This window comes from Excalfactoria chinensis, chromosome 21, assembly GCF_039878825.1.
Source record: "Excalfactoria chinensis isolate bCotChi1 chromosome 21, bCotChi1.hap2, whole genome shotgun sequence".
Lineage (NCBI taxonomy): Eukaryota > Metazoa > Chordata > Aves > Galliformes > Phasianidae > Excalfactoria > Excalfactoria chinensis.
The window spans coordinates 4,389,046-4,395,626 of NC_092845.1; positions in this window are offsets into that span (position 1 = coordinate 4,389,046).

The window sequence follows — 6,581 nt, forward strand, 5'->3', positions numbered from 1 at the left end:
TGATGCGCTGAGGTTGGATGTTTACTTTTTCCCTTTTGCTAAGGATTTAAAGTTGCCCCTTTTTCCTCCCCCCTTCCAAGGAGGCTCTTTTCATCTCCTGGCCTTCCTGGGTGGCTGAAAAGCTTGCTGCAGCATTGCTGAAAGGTTGCTTGAGGAGAGCATCCCCCAATGCTTCCTTCCTGTTCCCAGGGCTCCTCCATGGCCCCAGAGACAAGGGGGGCTTGAGGGCCCCATCCCAGGGGGTTACATTGGGGGGGGGGGGCGAGGATCAAAGACCACAAATCACTGCTTTAAAAAGTATAATACCCACTGCTCCTCTGGAGTGCTGCATCTGGCAGAGCCTCATTAACCTTCTTGTTTTCCCCCTCCTACTCCTTTGGCCTTGAAAATCAACAAAGCCAAACATAACGAGTCGCCTTGATTTGAAGGAGGGTGTGAAGTGTGTGCGCTCTCGGTGTGAAAAAGCACAAGGGGAAGCCATGGGCTGCAGCCCCTTTTCCATGCAGGCCACTTCACTTTTATTGCGCTGGAAGGTGGAGCCCTTTGAGTCGGGATGCTCTTTATAGCTGAGCTCTTTAACTTTCTCCTTTCCTCCCCTTGCAGCCTTCATTGTCCCCTTGTTCGGCTCCTTCCGCTCCACTCCTTTCTTTTTTGTCCTGTGAGAACGAGTCTTTTAATCCCCTTGTACTGCAGATTAAAGCTATTACGGCCTCCCCAGGCTGACATTTTCTCAGTGCGGCTCGCAGCCAGCTCTTTATGAGCGGTCTGTCTGTCTGCTGCTGCCTTTCTTCTCCCTGTGCTAAACCTCCATCCCTGACCTTTCCCTGCAGAAGGAAGGGCTGCGGTGTGCAATCCCGTGTCAGTAGAGCGGTCTCAGCAGGGCTCAGGCTGTGGGAAATTATAACCCATGGAAATTAATGACTAAATAAGGAGAGAAAGAGGAAAACGCTGGGAATTAAGAGACAAGAACCGAAGTAGAATTCAGCACGTTTGAAAACTGGTTGCAGAGTTTGGCTGTGAGTTCTGTGTCTTTGCAAGGAGGCAAACCACGAGCTTGGGACTGCTTTTAGTTAGCGGGGTTATCTGCAGCCTGAGGTGCAGTCCCACTGCACACCTTGCGTTGCTGGCACCTGGAAGGATGCTGCTTGGTGTGTGAGCTTTCAGGGGCAGGGATTCTGTAGTGCTTAGCAGTTGTTTCAGGTTGGATGTTAGAAGTTCCTACTCGAGCAATGCTTCTCTTAGTGTTTTTCTTAGGCTTGTTTCTCTTACTGAGCAACTTGAGGGCGCAGCCTTCATGCACAAGGCTGGAAGGTGCTGAAGGGGCTGAATCAGCACCTCTTGGTTTTGCTAAGGCACACAGAGCACGCAGCATCTGTACTTCCCATTGCATAGCAGAGCAACTGTGGGGACTCCTGGGGCAGGCAGCTAAATTGCTTTCTGCCAGAGAATAAAAGAAGTGCAACTGTCCCCTTTTTGGGAACCAGTTTTGAGGGCAGAAGTTCCCCCGGCAGCGCTGTGTGCCCTAATGAAATGGAAGCAGGAGATGTCCCCTGGAGGGGCCCTACGTGTGAACCGCTGCCATGTCGAATCCACAGCAATCCCTCCTCCAGGAGCCCCTGCCCTGTAATTACTGCTTGTCTCTTTGTGTGGGCCAACCCCCCTCCTCCATCCCCTCTCTCTCCCCCCTCCATGCGTGCCCCATAAGGGGATATTTGTAATGAAAATCGCTGGGCAGAAGCAGAGAACAAAAGCAGAGGTGAGAGGCACTGGGCTCCCACCTCCAGCCGTGGGGTGGGCACTGGGGCCAGGAGCTGCTTATTAACCTTAATCTGCAGTGTGCGTGGTTTCATAGCTACAGCAGCTCGCTCCCAGGCGTGCAGCCTTATGAGGGGACATCTCCCAGCAACACTCCCAACCAGGGCTCTAATGCGTTTTGCTCCGTGCCTTCTATAATCTGGGATGGAAACATCACCGGGATCCGGCCCCAGGATGGCAGATCCCAGCCATGGCTGTGCTCGTAAGCACATATCCAGCTCCAACATTCTGGTTGCTGGGGTGAAAGGGCCTCTTCATCTCCACAGGGAGAGGCAGATGAATCCCAGGCTCAAACAAGGGACTTGCTTTTTTTTCCCCCCCCCCACCTCTGGCTCAAGGGCCCTTTATTATGTCTTTTAATTCTCAGCTGCAAGTGGGAGGGAGCAATAAGACCAGAGAAATGTGGGGCGAAAAGCCCCTCGCAGTGGGGAGAGGCCTCAGCTGCTGGTGTGTGAAATGGGATGGCAGCACAGGGATTAGAGATGTCAGTTCATGGGAAGCACTTGGTATTTAATAGCTCTGCTCACTGGCTGCGAGGCAGTGATGGGCACAAGGGAACGTGACATGGGGTGGGGAGAAAGGCACAAGAGCTGAGCTTGTATCTCTTAACATCAGATTGTGGGGCTGGTGGCCCATCTTGTCCATATCTGGTTGGCATGGGATGCTCCTGGCAGAGCTTCTTCCCAAATGGCAGCCATTGCCTGGGCTGTGTCCTCCTCCTGATGGATGCAACTTGTTCATGGCAAGTACGGGCACTGAGCATGCAGCGTGTTGGGTGTCAGGAGCAGTTTCTGCTCCAAAAGAGCAGCACTGCACTGTACAGCTGCACAGGGACTTGTGGGGTCGCCATCACTGGGGGTGTAACAGAACCGTGGGGTCTTTTTCAGCCTTAATGATTCTGTGATTCTATACTGTGTGTTTTGCTCACCTTTATGGCTGCTGAGGGCACAGAGTCCTTCTGAAGCACTAGCGCTCCGTGGTCTCATCTCTGATGCTGTCTTCTACGTGTAGCCAGGGCTGCGAGGGGAATTCTTTGTGCAAAGAGCAAAGAGCTCCTGCACCCATCAACATTTTTGTGCGATTACACCAACAGAAACTGTTGGATTCCTCCCTCCTCCAGAGCACGTGTTGCACACTGTGCGCTGCCTTTCTCACCCAGCTCACTTCTCTATCCAGAGGGGAAGCTGCCCCTCATGGAAAAAGGCTGTTCAGAGCGGTTCTGGCAAGATGGAGATCGCTTCTTGTTGCTTCCTTTGTAACAAGCGATGAAGACCAAGCGACCCGAGCCTTCCCATCATGATTGATTGGTAAAAGAACCTTCCCAGCACTGCACTTCATCACTGCATCAAAAGGCAATGTGCCCTTAATGAACCCGCTCTGCTCTGCGCTCCGTCAAGCTGTGTTAAGCTTTTGTTTTGCTTTTGTCCCTGCAAGTGAATTCTAATAAACCAGCACATGGCTGTTGTTTCCAGCACAAAGCACAAACACACCCTTGCATGTCTTAGGGAGTTTTCTCCCAGATTCATGTGCATGTTGAAAGCAGCCCCTGTGGGCTCTATGAAACCCCCCAGCCCCTTTAGTCAAGCACTAGGAGCTGCATGGGCAAACAGGATGGATGAACAAGCAGGATGCAGGGCTGCCCATCACTTGGCTTTCTTGTCCCCAGGAAAGCAGCATCCTGGGTATAAATAGGCACTGTGCACTGGGATCTTTTTTTAATGGCATTTTGGGGCCTAAAATGTTCCTCTGTCAAAAATAAGCTGCCCCACCCCGTTCGGCAAGGTTCACCTGAAGCCCAGAAGCTGCATTAGAACACTGTGTATTCAAGTGCATCTCACATCAAGGGCTTGAAAACAAACACCAGCGACGTCTCTTTTCGATTGCATTCCTTTCCGCGACAGGCCGATGATTTCCAAGCCAAGAATGTCACTAACCTCTCATATTTCTCCTGGTCATTTCTGTCCTGAAATTGGAACGCGGCCGCAGGCGAAACGGGGCTGAACGCCCTCGTGTCACAGATCCAGATTTAAGAGACGTTATCTCATCGGCAGCCAACAGCAAGGCTGGCACGCCGTCAGGCGCGATGTTCCCTGGGAAGCTCAGCGTGCATTGCGAGGGCTGCTGGGGGCAAACAGCTCAGTGCGAGCTTGTGCTGGTCCAAATGCTCTGAGATCCACCTGGTGGCCTCAGGCAAATAGCCCCAAACACGCTGTGCTTGTAGGAGATGGAGGGTGCTTGGCTTGTAGGCAAGAACTGGGACTGTGGGGAGGTCAGGGATGCAGCATCCAGGCATAAGATGAGCATGGCTGAGCAGGACTGCCTGCGTTGCCTTCCTTGGGCAACAAGCTCGTTGCACTTGTTCTGTGGATGGTGTTGTCCTTAAGCAACTGTTCAGCTTTTCTGCTTGGCAGCAGCTGTGTTTAGCCTGGAGTGTGGCTCGAGCCCTGGCAGATAAGACAGCACCAAGAGGTTTTGCAATCTGTCAGCCCTCCGGATTGCTGTCAGGAAAAACCTCAGAAGGACCCTGTGTCATCACAGCGAGAATTTAGAAAGAGGTTGCGGAAGGAGGAAAAAAAATGTTTGGGGGAAAAAAAAGACAAACAGGAACAAATTGCCCTCAGCTCTGTAAGGTTAGTGCTTAGGGGGCCCAGCACTGCAGCAGACTGCAGAAGGACCACAACCCTTGCGATGGTTTTTTGGTAATAAATTTAGTCAAACTGGGCTCCTGCCATGCCCGGGAGCGGCTCCCCCAAAGTGCAGCCGGGATTCAGGCAGGCTGCAGGTCTGGGTGGTGCTTACCCTGCATCCCCATCCTCATCTCCGGGCTGCTGCAGGAGCCGCAAGAGGGAGCTGCGGGATGTGCCTGCATCTCCCCCGGCGCTGCGGAGGCGCACGGTGGTGCTGTTGTCTCAGCCATGGCAGAACCTCCAGGGGATGAGTTGGGGACGAGGGGACCGCACCGAGCTGGAGCCGGGTGTGGGGCAGGACCCAGCTCTCAGGAGGTGGTTCTTCTCCCAGATCCGAACCCATTTCCAGCCCCTGCTTCAGGTTCCTTCCAACCCAAGCCGTGCTAACTCATGGTGGGTGTCCTGAGGGGGGGGGTTAAAATGAGTGGGGGTGTCTCCATCCCAGGGGGACGCTGCTGTGCCAGGTGGCAGGACAGGCTGGATCGCACAGAAAGCTCCAGCCTGGGTTGGGAGAAAACTTTCCCATGACTGCTGCGTTCCCACCAAGAGCTTTGATTTCAGTGTATCGGCACTTTCCGATGAGAAACCAGCTCATAGGAAAATTCCCAGCGAGCCAAAGAGAAACTCCCCAGCGTATCAGGAGGGATGCTGCCGGGGGAAGAAATGTAACACCAGCAGGGTTGTGTGTTTAGAGGCTCTGGGTAAAGCCAGATAAAGCACGGAAACCATGAAGTCCTGCAGTGGAACTGCACTGGCTTTGCTCTGTGCCTGCTTTCCCAGGACTTCCCTCCTGGTGTTGCTGTCACCGGGATGCTGGTGCTCTGTGTGCAGGCAGAGGGTGCAGTGTGCATGCGGAGCAGAGGCATGGCAGGTGGATCTATTAGGGTTGTGGAGGCGATGGGATTGCAAACCGAAGCTCCAGTGGCTTGCCTTGCCTTGAGCTAGGAGAGGAACAAGGTGATGTGAGAACTCAGCATTTAGCTCACGTTGCTTCTCGTCTTCCATGTGACAACTGATGAACCTCAGGTGTCCTCACAGAGGGACATGCCCACTCCACTGGAGTTAATGAAGCTGCAGGGAGTGGGATGAGAAGGACAAGCACTTTCCCTCTCTGCACTGGACTTCACACACTTGATATCCTCAGTGGGATAGCAGCAGTCAAGCAGAAGGCTTGAAACCACAATTAAGGTTATTTAATCCACCTCTCTCTGCCCAGGGGGCTCCTCTTCCTGCACTAAATGCTATGGTCACACATCAACTTCAGGGGGGTTGCACAGCAGCTTCTCCAGAGCTTTGCCCAGCTGGCTTTAAGATGACCCCATGGAGAGAGCTGTCAGCGACCTCATAGGACAACACAGCTCATCTTGCAGGACCTCTAATGGAGAGCAATCCTCCCTGGTACAGCAGGCTGCCCACCAGGACCCTCACCCTATGCCTTGCTGGTTGGTGTCTCTGTGCAGCAGTTAGCGAGTCCCTCTGCAAGGCCTGCACTTCTCAGATGTTATGTCTGGAAGTTGGCTCTGTTTTTTTGGCTTGGGGGCCCAGGGTCTGGAAGCAGAGAGGCTTTTATGGGAACCCAAGTCCCCTTTTGACACAACTTCCTCATGCTTAAATTTCAGGTTGAGTTACAGGCTTGAGCGTTTTCTGGTTGGATATCTTTCATTGTCAAAGGGGATTAGGCCAGTGATTATTTACGTGCACCTCTATTACACAGAGTCTGTTTTTTTTCTTCTCTTTCTCTTTTTCCCATGTCGTTCTGTGTAATACATAAACGGTCCCATAGATGGGGGGAAGAGAGTGAATGAGGTTCCTGCTATGCATGGCCTGACATCCCTGAGCTGGGAGATGCCCCAGGGCTGCTTTGGGGTCTGCAAGGAGATCACTGCCATTCTGCAGTGTGTTGGGTTGGTCATGGCAGGCTGGTTGCATGGCACAAAGGGCCATGGGTCCACTCTGATGTGGCTCCTTTGGAGCTTTGGCTCCTCCCCAAGAAGCGGGGATATTTTTCAGGACCCAACATGCGTGAGTTTTAAAAGAGATTTTTGATAGAAGTCCCATTTACTCCTTTATTTGGCTTGG